Genomic DNA, 15,854 nt, shown 5'->3' on the forward strand with positions numbered 1-15,854 from the left:
ACTCTTATTTTAAAAAGCTGAATGTTTTTAGGGCTGTTAAAAATATAGTCTTACAAACATTGATAGAAATTTACAAATAAAGTTCTCTAAAGTTGTTTTAAAAAGATAGCCATATTTGGGGGTGATATTGATTATTAAATACTAAAATGATAATTTAATATGGACACCATCTAATTTATTGTTATTCTAATTTATTAAAATTTGTTTTATTGTAATTCATTATAAATTCATTCTAATTTATTAATACTGTTTATGAAATAACATATACAGTATTACAATGAAAAAATAAATCATTTGTCATATTTATGACCATAATTTTTCCTGTAATATGAAGTTGGAAAAAATATATTATTGTAGGATTTCTCACTTCTATTAGAAGTGAGACTTCTTAAAATAGACTCTATATTCAGGATTTAATACATGAAATGTAGCACTCATGCAATTTACAGTTATTTTATGTTTAATTTAGCTGACAAGCTTAGTAATAGATACCATTTTAAAAGAAGTTATGGGAAAGCCAATAATTTCTTTTTTTATAAAAAGGTAAACCTAATATGAAAAATTTGGCTTAACTGCAGATGTTCTTTAATATTATGAAATATCATAGGAAACTATCAAATTATTTTGTCATTTGCTGTGGAGTAAATGTTAAAGAATGAAATGGAAACATTTTTTCTTGTCTAACAAATACGTAATTTAAAGCAATTTTAACTGCCTTTCAGAGTTCAAAATGTGAGGAAAGTAATAAAGAAATACTATTCACTTCATGCAATTTCTTCTTAGACCTGATTAAAGGTGTTTGAAACCATGTATTTAGATAAAATATTTACCTACTATTAATTATAGACTCTGATAATATCTCTTGACATGTACAATTTCTTTAAAGTCAGTGGCCTAGTTTACAACTAATATAACCTAAAGAAACTTTTCAACACGTATTGTAGTACCTTAAAATTTAATTTTAAACAAGTTCTTTGTACCCTACAACTGAGTTTAAAAATTAAAATGAGAGTAGATGTATAACACAAGCACTTTAAGGACATAAAACTAGAAAGTCAAAAATAAAAGTAGGCTACTATTTTGTTATATTCTGAGTAAATCTGCCTCACGATGCTATAAATATTATTTTGTCTTTGAATGACTTCAGATATCTAAATATTTTATTCCTCCCACTTTTTAAAATACATGCATTCTATCTTCAAGATATTGTATTACCTAATCTTTACCACAGAAGATATAAGTTGGCATCAATAAAAAAGAGAAAGAAATTTATGAAAAATTTTAAGAAAGAATTTCTTTGAGAAGTGACTATATCATTGGTATTTTCTTTTTTTTTTGTTCTAACAGTGCTGATATCAAATGTGTACAACCTATATCTGTTTAAACAGAGAATACCCAAGGAAGTTGCTTTGTTTATCAGGAAATGCACAGAACGAATAATATTTCTACTTCTGCTTAAAGTTTGAATTGCTGGTGAATAGCTTGCTTTATTTCTCTAGTGAGCATGCCTCAGTAGTATAAATATCAGTGGAATGATTCTGACATTTGGTTGATAAGATCTGCCTTAAAATATACTTACATAAATTCTATTTGGTTAATATATAGCTACTCACAACATGTGTCAATTTCAAACATGCTTCCATAAAACTGAAATGTTTGCCAAGAAAAGTGATTTGAAATGGGAGGAAAAATAAGTAAAGGGTATTATAACTGATCTTTTTCCTGCTGAGCTGAGCTGAAACAAATAATCAAGTACAAGATAATAAATCCTTAATTTATTCATCTACATTGATTTTATAGTAAATGCCTTATGCAAATATGAACAGTTAGTCTCATTGTTTTCACCACAGCGGTTATAATTTTGTAAGTCTTCCACGTTTCTATTTCCTAGGCTCCCAAGAACTACCTTTAGAGTATTTCTCTTATCTGTAGTATATTATCTCTTCATTTGTAAAAGTGTTAAAGTACTGGGAAAACTTTTCCCGTCCTAGAGTATTCTTTCACCAGTTCATGATAATCAAATATAGTATTGTATGTAACAGATATTTAAATTCTAGTTTATGTGCAAACTTAAAACAGTTTATAATTCAAGTTCTTTATAGTGAGTTATCATGTATTAAATTCTGTACAGTTTTTACTTTCAATTTAAAATGTAACTTCAGTTTTAAAAGAAGCATAAACAGTTTTCTGGTGTTTAATATAGTTATACTGGCACATTTGAATCCTAATATTAAAATAGACTAGTTTTTATTTTGAAATGGTCTGAAAGTATAAACTCGTAGAAGAAAACAGAGGGAAAGCTTCATGACATTGTTTTTGGAAATGATACAAGACATCCAAATACAAGCAAAAGAAACAAAAAAGACAGTTGAACTGCATCAAATTGAAATGATTCTGCTCAGAAAAAGAAACAGAGTGACAAGACAACCTATGAACTAGAAGGAAATATTTGCCAATCATATATCCAATAAGAGGTTAGTATCCTTGGTGTTTCAGACAATAAAGAATCTCCCTCAATACAGGAGACCCAGGTTCAATCTTTGAATCAAGATCCTCTGGAGAAGGGAATGGCAACTCACTCCAGTATTCTTGCCTGGAGAATGCCTTGGAAGAGGAACCTGGCAGGTTACAGTGCATGGGGTCACAAAGAGTCAAAACCGATTGTGTGACTAACATCCAAAATATATAAGGAACTCATATATAACTCAATAGCAAAACAAAAACAAAAACAAAAACAAAAACAAAAAAAAACTGATTAAAGAAAAGAGGTATAATTGATATTCTGAGAAAGGAGAAAAAACGGAATCACATAAAATGATAAATTAAAACCCCAAATGGCAAAAAAGAGTCAAGGCACAAGGGCAACAAACAGAAACAGGAATGAATACAGCAGATATGAACACAAATACATCAATAATCAATTTAAACATCATGATGTGAAGACATTAATTAAAAGATATTGTCAAGATGAGTCAAAAAACATGATCTAACTATATACTGTCTATAAGAAAAAGATAGATTAGAGGCAGGATCAATAAAGATATGCCATGCTGACACTAATCAAAAGGGCTGTAGAAACTATAGTAATTTCAGATAGAGCAGATTTTTCAGCAAGGAAAATTATCAGGGACAGAGGTGGCATGACATCATTAATAAAGGATCAGTTCAGTTCAGTTCAGTTCATTTCACTTCAGTCGCTCAGTTGTGTCCGACTCTTTGCCACCCCATGAATCGCAGCACGCCAGGCCTCCCTGTCCATCATCATCTCCGGGGGTTCACTCAGACTCACGTCCATCGAGTCCGTGATGCCATCCAGCCATCTCATCCTGGGTCGCCCCTTTCTCCTCCTGCCCCCAATCTCTCCCGGCATCAGAGTCTTTTCCAATGAGTCAACTCTTCCCATGAGGTGGCCAAAGTACTGGAGCTTCAGCTTTAGCATCATTCCTTCCAAAGGAATCCCAGGGCCGATCTCCTTCAGAATGGACTGGTTGGATCTCCTTGCAGTACAAGGGACTCTCAAGAGTCTTCTCCAACACCACAATTCAAACGCATCAATTCTTCGGCGCTAAGCCTTCTTCACAGTCCAACTCTCACATCCATACATGACCATAGGAAAAACCATACCCTTGACTAGATGGACCTTAGTCGGCAAAGTAATGTCTTTGCTTTTGAATATACTATCTAGTTTGGTCATAACTTTTCTTCCAAGAAGTAAGCGTCTTTTAATTTCATGGCTGCAGTCACCATCTGCAGTGATTTTGGAGCCCCCCAAAATAAAGTCTGACACTGTTTCTACTGTTTCCTCATCTATTTCCCATGAAGTGATGGGACCGGATGCCATGATCTTTGTCTTCTGAATGTTGAGCTTTAAGCCAACTTTTTCACTCTCTTCTTTCACTTTCATCAAGATTGACTATGCCAAAGCCTTTGACTGTGTGGATAGCAATAAACTGTGGAAAATTCTGAAAGAGATGGGAATACCAGACCACCTGACCTGCCTCTTGAGAAATCTGTATGTAGGTCAGGAAGCAACAGTTAGAACTGGGCATGGAACAACAGACTGGTTCCAAATAGGAAAAGGAGTACATCAAGGCTGTATATTGTCACTCTGCTTATTTAACTTATATGCAGAGTACATCATGAGACACGCTGGACTGGAAGAAACACAAGCTGGAATCAAGATTCCCGGGAGAAATATCAATAACCTCAGATATGCAGATGACAACACCCTTATGTCAGAAAGTGAAGAGGAGCTTAAAAGCCTTTTGATCATTTTTCCAAAAAAGGCTTTATAATCCCTACTGTGCATGCTTTTAACAACTGAGATCATTGTACCACACTTTGCCTATAGTTAGCAATACTATATATCTGTACTTAAAATTTTATTGAGTGTGTATCTCATGTTGAATATTTTTACTACAATTAAAAAGAAATACTTTCTTTAGAAAGTACTGGCATTAATTTTGCCATATATGCATGTACATGTACATACATAAATTAAAATAATATCTGTCAATGTTGCCTACTGATTATCTAAAAATTTGAAGTTGGGTAGGAAAAAAAGGTACTGCTTTTGTTGTTTATGTACTTTGATGAAACAATATTTTTAAAGTATTAAAATTATCTTTTTTCTCAAACACAAAAGCACAAAGAATCAATATTATATGAAATAGAAAAGCAAAATTATGAAAGCTTCTGCAAAATGTTCCTAATATAGATAACAGTTTTGAGCCTGTCTTAACTGAATGTTCTGCTTACCACATTATCATTCCGAACTTCAAAAGTAATATCTCTCATAAATTTTAGCTATAATAATCACAGCTATACTTAGTCCAAGATTGTGGCTGCAGAGTTATTTTTCTTCATTTTCTAGATCAGTATTATAAGTTCCTCTTTTTGCTGAACTAATCTTATTCTAAAGAGATCAGCTCTGGGTATTCTTTGGAAGGAATGATGCTAAAGCTGAAACTCCAGTACCTTGGCCACTTCATGTGAAGAGTTGACTCATTGGAAAAGATTCTGATGCTGGGAGGGATTGGGGGCAGGAGGAGAAGGGGATGACAGAGGATGAGATGGCTGGATGGCATCACGGACTCAACGGATGTGAATCTGAGTGAGCTCCGGGAGTTGGTGATGGACAGGGAGGCCTGGCATGCTGCGATTCAGGGGATCACAAACAGTCAGACATGACTGAGCGACTGAACTGAACTGAACTGAACTGAACTGAGCCTTATGTGATTTTCCTAGTAGCGATAAAATATGGAATTTTAAATTGGAATATATACTAGCAGTGAGTCACTATTTGCTCACTCCCATGTAAAATCAGTTTGAGTATCAGAATGGTGATATAAAGAAGGGTGAAAATGCTAAACAAGGCGCTTACTCCTTGGAAGGAAAGTTATGACCAACCTAGCCAGCATATTAAAAAGCAGAGACATTACTTTGCCAACAAAGGTTCATCTAGTGAAGGCTATGGTTTTTTACAGTGGTCATGTGTGGATATGAGAGTTGGACAATAAAGAAAGCTGAGCACCAAAGAATTGATGCTTTTGAACTGTGGTGTTGGAGAAGACTCTTGAGAGTCCCTTGGACTGCATGGTTTCATTGAGTTAGACAAGGCTGTGGTCCTAGTGTGATTAGATTGACTAGATTTCTCTGAGTATGGTTTCAGTGTGTCTGCTCTCTGATGCCCTCTTGCAACACCTACCGTCTTACTTGGGTTTCTCTTACCTTGGGCGTGGGGTATCTCTTCACGGCTGCTCCAGCAAAGCACAGCTGCTGCTCCTTACCTTGGACAAGGGGTATCTCCTTACCGCTGCTGTTCTTGACCTTCAACGTGGGATAGTTCCTCTAGGCCCTCCTGTGCCAGTGCAGCCACCGCTCCTCGGGTTGCTCCTCCCGGTCGCCAGCCCTGGCCTTGGGCATGGGTGGCTCCACCCAGCTGCTGCCCCTGACTTCGGACATGGGGTGTCTCCTCCTGGCCACCACTGGCCTCGGACGCAGGGTAGTTCCTCCCGGCTGCCACCCCTGACCTTGGACACAAGGTAGCTTCTCCCAGCCTCCACTGACCTCGGACGCAGGGTAGTTCCTCTCAGCCGTTCCTGCGCCATCGCAGCCTGGCACTCTAGGCTGCTGCCCCTGACCTCAGAAGTGGGGTAGCTCCTCTTGGCCGCCTGCACTCAGTGGCAAGGAAACCCAAGACAGGCGGGTCATGGTGGAGATGTCTGACAGAATGTGGCCCACTGGAGAAGGGAATGGCAAGCCACTTCAATATTCTTGCCTAGAGAACCCCATGAACAGTATGAAAAGGCAAAATGATAGGATACTGAAAGAGGAACTCCCCAGGTCAGTAGGTGCCCAATATGCTACTGGAGATCAGTGGAGAAATAACTCCAGAAAGAATGAAAGGATGGAGCCAAAGCAAAAACAATAACCAGTTGTGGATGTGACTGGTGACAGAAGCAAGATCCGATGCTGTAAAGAGCAATATTGCATAGGAACCTGGAATGTCAGGTCCATGAAGCAAGGCAAATTGGAAGTGGTAAAACAAGAGATGCCAAGGCTGAATGTTGACATTCTAGGAATCAGCAAACTGAAATGGACTGGAATGAGTGAATTTAACTCAGATGACCATTATATCTACTACTGCGGGCAGAAATCCCTCAGAAGAAATGGAGTAGCCATTATGGTCAAAAAAGGAATCCGAAATGCAGTACTTGGATGCAGTCTCAAAAACAGCAGAATGATCACCGTTTGTCTCCAAGGCACACCATTCAATATTGCAGTTATCCAAGTCTATGCCCCAACCAGTAACACTGAAGAAGCTGAAGCTGAACGGTTTTATGAAGACCTACAAGACCTTTTAGAACTAACACCCAAAAAAAATCCTTTTCATTATAGGGGACTGGAATGCAAAGGTAGGAAGTCAACAAACACCTGGAGTAACAGGCAAATTTGGCCTTGGAATATGGATGAAGCAGGGCAAAGACTAATAGACTTTCGCCAAGAAAATGCACTGGTCATAGCAAACACCCTCTTCCAACAACACAAGAGAAGACTCTACACATGGACATCACCAAATGGTCAACACTGAAATCAGATTGATTATATTCTTTGCAGCCAAAGATGGAGAAGCTCTACACAGTCAACAAAAACAAGACCAGGAGCTGACTGTGGCTCAGATCAGGAACTCCTTATTACCATTTTGAGACTCAAATTGAAGAAAGTAGGGAAAACCGCTAGACCATTCAGGTATGACCTAAATCAAATCCCTTATGATTTTACAGTGGAAGTGAGAAATAGATTTCAGTTCCTAGATCTGATAGATAGAGTGCCTGATGAACTATGGACTGAGGTTCGTGACATTGTACAGGAGACAGGGATCAAGACCATCCCCATGGAAAAGAAATGCAAAAAAGCAAAATGGCTGTCTGGGGAGGCCTTACAAATAGCTGTGAAAAGAAGAGAGGCAAAAAGCAAAGAAGAAAAGGAAAGATATAAGCATCTGAATGCAGAGTTCCAAAGAATAGCAAGAAGAGATAAGAAAGCCTTCTTCAGCAATCAATGCAAGAAATAGAAGAAAACAACAGAATGGGAAAGACTAGAGATCTCTTCAAGAAAATTAGAGATACCAAGGGAACATTTCATGAAAAGATGGGCTCGATAAAAGACAGAAATGGTCTGGACCTAACAGAAGCAGAAGATATTAAGAAGAGGTGCAAGAATACACGGAAGAATTATTCAAAAAAGATCTTCATGACCCGGATAATCATGATGATGTGATCACTAATCTAGAGCCAGACATCTTGGAATCTGAAGTCAAGTGGGCCTTAGAAAGCATCACTATGAACAAAGCTAGTAGAGGTGATGGAATTCCAGTTGAGCTGTTTCAAATCCTGAAAGATGATGCTGTGAAAGTGCTGCACTCAATATGCCAGGAAATTTGGAAAACTCAGCAGTGGCCACAGGACTGGAAAAGGTCAGTTTTCATTTCAATGCCAAAGAAAGGCAGTGCAAAAGAATGCTCAAACTACTGCACAATTGCACTCATCTCACATGCTAGTAAAGTAATGCTCAAAAGTCTCCAAGCCAGGCTTCAGCAATACATGAACCGTGAACTCCCTGATGTTCAAAGTGGTTTTAGAAAAGGCAGAGGAGCCTGTGGTTAAATTGCCAACATCTACTGGATCATGGAAAAAGCAAGAGAGTTCCAGAAAAACATCTATTTCTGCTTTATTGACTATGCCAAAGCCTTTGACTGTGTGGATCACAATAAACTGTGGAAAATTCTGAAAGAGATGGGAATACAAGACCACCTAACCTGCCTCTTGAGAAATCTGTATGCAGGTCAGGAAGCAACAGTTAGAACTGGACATGGAACAACAGACTGGTTCCAAATAGGAAAAGGAGTACGTCAAGGCTGTATATTGTCACCCTGCTTATTTAACTTCTATGCAGAGTACATCATGAGAAATGCTGGACTGGAAGAAACACAAGCTGGAATCAAGATTGCCAGGAGAAATATCAATCACCTCAGATATGCAGATGACACCACCCTTATGGCAGAAAGTGAAGAGGAACTAAAAAGCCTCCTGATGAAAGTGAAAGAGGAGAGTGCAAAAGTTGGCTTAAAGCTCTACATTCAGAAAACGAACATCATGGCATCCGGTCCCATCACTTCATGGGAAATAGATGGGGAAACAGTAGAAACGGTGTCAGACTTTATTTTCTTGTGCTCCAAAATCACTGCAGATGGTACCTGCAGCCATATAATTAAAAGACGATTACTCCTTGGAAGAAAAGTTATGACCAAACTAGATAATTTATTCAAAAGCAGAGACATTACTTTGCCAACTAAGGTCCGTCTAGTCAAGGCTATGGTTTCTCCAGTAGTCATGTGTGGATGTGAGAGCTGGACTGTGAAGAAGGCTGAGCACCGAAGAGTTGATGCATTTGAAGTGTGGTGTTGGAGAAGACTCTTGAAAGTCCCTTGGACTGCAAGGAGATCCAAGCAGTCCAATCTGAAGGAGATCAACCCTGGGATTCCTTTGGAAGGAATGATGCTAAAGCTGAAACTCCAGTACTTTGGCCACCTCATGGGAAGAGTTGACTCATTGGAAAAGACTCTGATGCTGGGAGGGATTGGGGGCAGGAGGAGAAGAGGACGACCCAGGATGAGATGGCTGGATGGCATCACGGACTCGATGGACCTGAGTCTGAGTGAACTTTGGGAGATGGTGATGGACAGGGAGGCCTGGTGTGCTGTGTTCATGGGTCACAAAAAGTCGGACACGACTGAGCGACTGAACTGAACTGGGCTGCATGGAGATACAACAAGTCCATCCTGAAGGAAATCAGTCCTGAATATTCTTTGTAAGGACTGATGTTGAAGCTGAAACTCCAATACTTTGGCTGTGTGATGCAGAAAACTGACTCATTTGAAAAGACCCTGATGCTGGGAAAGATTGAAGGTAGGAGGGAAGGGGATGACAGAGGATGAGATGGCTGGATTGTATCTCCAACTCAATGGACATGAATTTGGGTAAACTCCAGGAGTTGGTGATGGACAGGGAGGCCTGGCGGGCTGCGATTCATGGGTTCACAAAGAGTCAAACACAACTGAGCGACTGAATTGATCTGAACTGGAGATGCTAGAGTGTATTTACAAAATATTGTTGGCTAAGAGAGTAGCCATCTCTCGACATTCTTCAGAGAATTAAAAAAAAAAAAAAAACAAATTGGGCTCATTCTGCAGCATGTGGTACCTTGGTTCCCCAACCAGGGATCACACCCATACCTCCTGCACTGGAAGCAGAGTCTTAACTGGACCACAAGAGCAGCCCACATAAGTGAATTTTGAACCAGTTAGATGAGCATATTAACTAAGAAGGTTTATCTATCACAAAAGCTACTCATCAGTGATGACATTTTAGGTAACATGGTAATACACCATTTGAAGATAATGGCCCAGATCAACTTTTAGAATGCTTTTTAATGGCCTCCTTAATGTTACTTTCCTCATAGGTTAATATTAAACTTTTCTCACAAGTTAATTGCAACCTTTGACCTGGACAGTTTTAGCTGAACTTTCCCTGTGTATATTCTCTGTGTTTGGCTGTAAGGGAAAAATAGAGGATGCTTTGATCTTCTAAGCTCATTATATAAAATAATCTGTGCTATGTCACTCTAATTTCTCTCTCTCTCTCTAGAATCTTAAAGCCTTTATTTAAGCATGATTTTTTGCAATGGTATGGTTTAGAATCATTTATGAAAAGATACAAAATCATGCTATGAAAGACAAATTTAGATGAAGCTTAAAGTTATCTTTAATTTTGTTTTAATTAACATTTCATAAGGACAGAGCATAATAATTTCTATCAAAGGATATAATTAACATCTGCATTGTTTTAGTGTCAAAAACAAAATATATTTCCAAATTAATAATTTATGAAAAAGATAAATCATTATGGAGTGTAAGAGGAGAGGAAGAGGGGGAAAATGAATATTTATTGCATATTCATGAAATGTCTTATTTAATTGTGTCACTCAATCAGACACTGATTTTGAATTTTTGAAAATATGAGAAATAAGAAAATGAGAATTTTTATTATTTGCCCAGTCATTTGGTTAGTTATTCCAAAATTTGATTCTTAATCTCTGACTTTTGCCTCCAATTTATTTCCTTAGTTTTATAACTATAATAAAAAAATGCAGCAAAGAATAGTATATTTGAAATGACTTCCTTAAGCTGACATGCATTTTAGATGGATACATTTAACTTCTCCATCTTTTTCCTTTGATATCCAGGACAAATTATTTTTGTATCTTATCTGTAAAATAAGGTCAAGTACGACTGTAGTAACCACACAGCAAAGCTACTAGGAGAAAATACATAATCCATTTAAATCACTTAGCATATCTCCTGACACTTAGAGCTTTATCACTCTTAGATATTAATATTATTTTTTATAATTTATTACTATATAATTATTACTTGAATTCATGTTTAACAAACTACATGAAAATAATAGAAAAAAATTCTGGAATATAGCTCTAGTCACTTTGAATCACTTTTTCTCAATTTCATTTATTATTTCATGCATTCACAAACTTCTTCCTCACTTTATGTAACTGGCAAGTATTTATTAGACACTAATTTTATGTCAGGTAGAATGCTACATATTCAAAAAGCAGAAAAAAATTGAGATTTTTTAACTCAAAGGTTTTATTTCAAATATAAATAAGAAAAAATTATTCTGGAGAAATATGTAATAATAGATTAATCTTCACATATCATCAGGTGAGCTCAGAGCAAATCCTGTAATTCAGGGTGAAGGGTTTGGGGAAATTCTCTCAGAAGTGACCAGTTTGGAATTGGGCTAACATTTGACTAGGCAGGCACTGAAGGGAACAAAGACAGTGTTCAGTCACCAAGTTGTATCCTACTCTTGCAACCCCATGGACTGCAGGAAGCCAGGCTTCCCTGTCCCTCACCTTCTCCTGGAGTTTGCCAAAGTGCATGTCCATTGAATCAGAGATGCCATTCACCCACTTCACCCTCTGTTGCCTCCTTTTCTCTTGTCCTCCATCTTTCCTGGCATCAGGTCTTTTCTAACGAATCAGCTCCTCTCATCAGGTGGCTGAAGTACTGGAGCTTCAGCTTCAGCCTCAGTCCTTCCCATGAGCATTCAGGGTTGATTTCCTTTAGGATTGACTGGTTTGACCTCCTTCCTGTACAAGGGATTCTCAAGAGACTTCTCCAGCACCACAATTCAAAAGCACCAATTCTTTGGCTCTCAACCTTCTTTATGGCCCAACTCTCATATCTGTATATGACAACTGGAAAAACTATAGCTGTGACTATACAGATGTTTGTTGGAAAAGTGATGTCTCTGCTTTTTAACATGCTGTCTAGGTTTGTCATAGCTTTCCTGTCAAGAAGCAGTAATATTCTAATTTCATAGCTGCAGTCACCATCTGTAGTGATTTTAGAGCCCAATAAGAGGAAATCTGCCACTGCTTCCACCTTTCCCCCTTTTATTTGTCATGAAGTGATGGGGCTGGCTGTCATGATCTTAGTTGTGTTGTTTTTGTTTTTAATATTGAGTTTTAAGCCGGCTTTTTCACTTTCCTCTTTCCCTCTCATCAAGAGCCTCTTTAATTCCTCTTCACTTTCTGCCATTAAAGTAGTATCATCATGTCTGAGATTGTTGATATTTACCCTGGCAATCTTGATTCCAGCTTGTAATTCACCCAGCCCAGCATTTCTCATGATGTGCTCTGCATATAAGTTAAATAAACAGGGCAACAATAAACAGCTTGCCATATTGCTTTCTCAATTTTGAACAAGTCTGATGTTCCATATAAGGTTGTAACTACTGCTTCTTGACCTGTGTACAGGTTTCTCAGGAGACAAGTAATGTGGTCTGGTATTCAATCTCTTTAAAAGTTTTCCACAGTTTGTTATGATCCACAGAATCAAAGGCTTTAGCATTGTCAGTGAAACAAAGGTAGATGTTTTTCTGGAATTCCCTCACTTTCTGTATGATCCAGAAAATGTTGGCAATTTGATCTCTAATTCCTCTGCCTTTCTGAACCCTGCTTGAACATCTGGAAATTCTCTGATCATGTAATGCTGAAGCCTATTTTGAAGGATTTTGAGCAAAACCTTACTAGCATGGGGGGCAGGGGGCGGATGTCGCTCAGTTGTGTCTGACTCTTTGTGACCCCATGGACTGTAGCCTACCAGGCTTCTCAGTCCATGGGATTTTCCAGGCAAGAGTACTGGAGGGGGTTGCCATTTCCTTCTCCAGGGGATCTTCCCGACCCAGGGATCAAACCTGGGTCTTCTGCATTGTAGGCAGATGCTTTGCCCACTGAGCCACCAGAGAGAGGAGTGCAATTGTCCAGTAGTTTGAACATTCTTTAGTTCTGCCCTTCTTGGGATGGGTAATTCAATTGGGATGAAGATTGACCTTGTCCAGTCCTGTGGTCACTGCTGGGTTTTCCAAATTTGCTGACATAGTAATGCAACACTTTAATAGCATCATCTTCTGGATTTTGGATAGCTCTACTGGAATTCTATCACCTCTTCAGAGTACTCAAATTTCCTCAAATGACAAGAAGCATGAGAAGTGCTGGAAAGGGCAAGATAAATGTGGCAGGATTTGCATGAAACAAGTGAAAGGTGAGGGTCTGAAGTTAAACTGAAACCACATAATGGTCAGAAAATTTATTAGAAAGTGCTCTTGGGATTACTACCTGTGGAAGGGGGGGGAAAGTAGCAAGTACTGGCAATGGAGCTGTACTGCAATCTCAGTGAAGGCCTTTTCCAACTTCACTGGAAGCATGGACTTAAGATAGCCCTTTATAACGGTCATGAGCTAAGTAGTGGACTATACCTTTATATCCACCATATGGATCAGTCAGTGGATGCAGGCTACCCTGGGAGGACTTGTGGTCATGATCAGTTTCTTTAGCAGAGAGCTGATAGCTGAGGGCTGTCTTATGGAAGATTTCTGAGCAGCTGGCAAAATAAATCCTTCATTCCCGAAGGGAGATCCAGGTGGAGCAATTCAATGTCACTACCATCATCATAAGAATGTCACTACCATCCTTACCGAGAAATTTTAATGGCTACAGTGATCGTATTTGTGTTTTGCACTCTTTTCTTGTGTTCTTAATTTAATGGAGGAGGGCAATGCTCACTTGCTGCAGGGAACATTCAGACTGCACTTAATGGTTATCTGTCCTTCACTATTTGAAAATCTGCCTATGGATAATTATCTATACTACTAAAGTATACCTTATATATGTGTGTGTGTGTGTATACACACACACAGACTATACTCCTGCTTAACTACAACTACCTATACTACTACATAAAGCCTATACTACCATGTTTGTTTCTTGCCTCTATTCCCAAAATTGCCCCTGAACCATCCCTCTTGCCCCTCTAAAATCCCTTCCTCACATGGCAGCCAGCTTATAGCCATTTCACACAATGCAGTGCTCTAGCATGAAATCTTCCAATGACTTCCCAATCTACTTAGAATTAAATCTTAAATCAAAGTCCCACCTCTTTATTTGATGAAGTAATCACCCCACAAGTCTGCTTTTGAGCCAACTTACATATTTTCTAAAATATATGTGTGCATTTAAAGTAGGAGATTTAGGAAATGTCCTAAAAGTGAGTGGATCAATTTGTGTTTGATGAAAAAAATACACTTGAGTAAGTGAATCCATGGACACCAGTTATTTTTAGAGTTGGCTTGTGGAACAATATTTTAAAAGTGATATAAATGTCTAGAAGTTTATAACTAATGATAGGTGTTCATTTTATATAAAAATGAAGACATATTCTATCAATCCTTATTAGAATATCAAAAGATATATTGTTAATATTCTAATATCTAACAAAAGTATAAAGCAAGCTCACAATCACCTAGCATGCCACAATTTACAGTGCAGAAAAAATATTCACTTTAATATAAATTTTATTTAGAATACTTTCAAAGTGATGTGAAATTTTATACATTACTAGCATTTAATATCTTTCTGAAACTGTGCTAAATGCTCCTTATGCATAAACTCATTTTCCTTAGAGCAAACCTAGGAGGTAAAAACTAAATTTATTCAGAATTCAGATTTCCCAGCTAGTAAGTTACAAAAACAGGATTGAAATAGTATCTGTGACTGCCAAGCTTATGCCTTTTTTCTTTATGTAAGTAATTGAACATTACAGCTCATATTTCAGAAATTCAAAGAGTGGCTCATTTTATTGAACTGCTAAACACTAGTCTTACTCCAATTTTTGCTTTAAACACAGAAATTTAAATAGCAGACCGTATTGTTCCTTCTGAATTCTATTAGTATAAAATTTTAGATTATTTTTTTACAATTTGAAGACGTTTATGGAATTATTAAAACAGTAATATAAATGTCAAGTTTACAATATTGAAATGCAAGAAATAATTAGATACTATTTACTACTTTACCTATTGAGGATATAGGCTTGTCTATGTTTGGTGATGTGAGAATTTTCACTATCTATGAATATAGTCAAGAGTTTCATTAAAAGTCAACCTTCCCCCTCCCCCCACCCCCGGCAACATGGATGGACCTAGAGAGTGTCTAAGTGAGTGAAACAAGTCAGACAGAGAGGAAAAATATTATTTGGCATCTCTTATATGTGGAATCTAAGAAGAACTGATACTAATGAACTTACTCACAAAACAGAGACTCACAGACTTAGAGAATGAACTTATGGTTGCCAGGCAAGGGGGTGAGGGGAAAGGATGGAGGAAAGTGAGAGTTAAGGAGTTTGAGATGGTCATGTAAACACTGCTATATTTAAAATGGATAACCAACAAGGATCTACTGTATAACACATGGAACTGTGCTCAATGTTATGTGGCAGCATGGATGGGAGGGGAGTTTGAGAGTTTGAGGGAGAATGGATACATGTATATGAATTGCTGAGTCTCTTTGCAATTCACCTGAAACTACCAAAACGTTGTATGTTAATCAGATAGGCCCCAAACACAATAAAAAGTTTTAAGAAAATTCAAAGTTTTCAGGCTAATCTTGATTTTAATCAAATAAATTATTTTTAGGAATATTTTTTATATGTAACTGAATTCAAATTAGTCACTTTAAAGAACAACATTATCTTATATTTTGTAGTAGGATCATAAAAGTGCGTGTTTAATTTCAAATTTATGATACAGTAATTTTATGAAGATATTTTTACACAATGAGCCTTGTATTTCATATTTTTAGTACTATTTTTTTCAGGAAATTGATGAAAACCAAGTACTACTTCTACTTAAAATGACCTAAGATTAGGATGGAAA

This window comes from Capra hircus, chromosome 9 (assembly GCF_001704415.2).
Source record: "Capra hircus breed San Clemente chromosome 9, ASM170441v1, whole genome shotgun sequence".
Lineage (NCBI taxonomy): Eukaryota > Metazoa > Chordata > Mammalia > Artiodactyla > Bovidae > Capra > Capra hircus.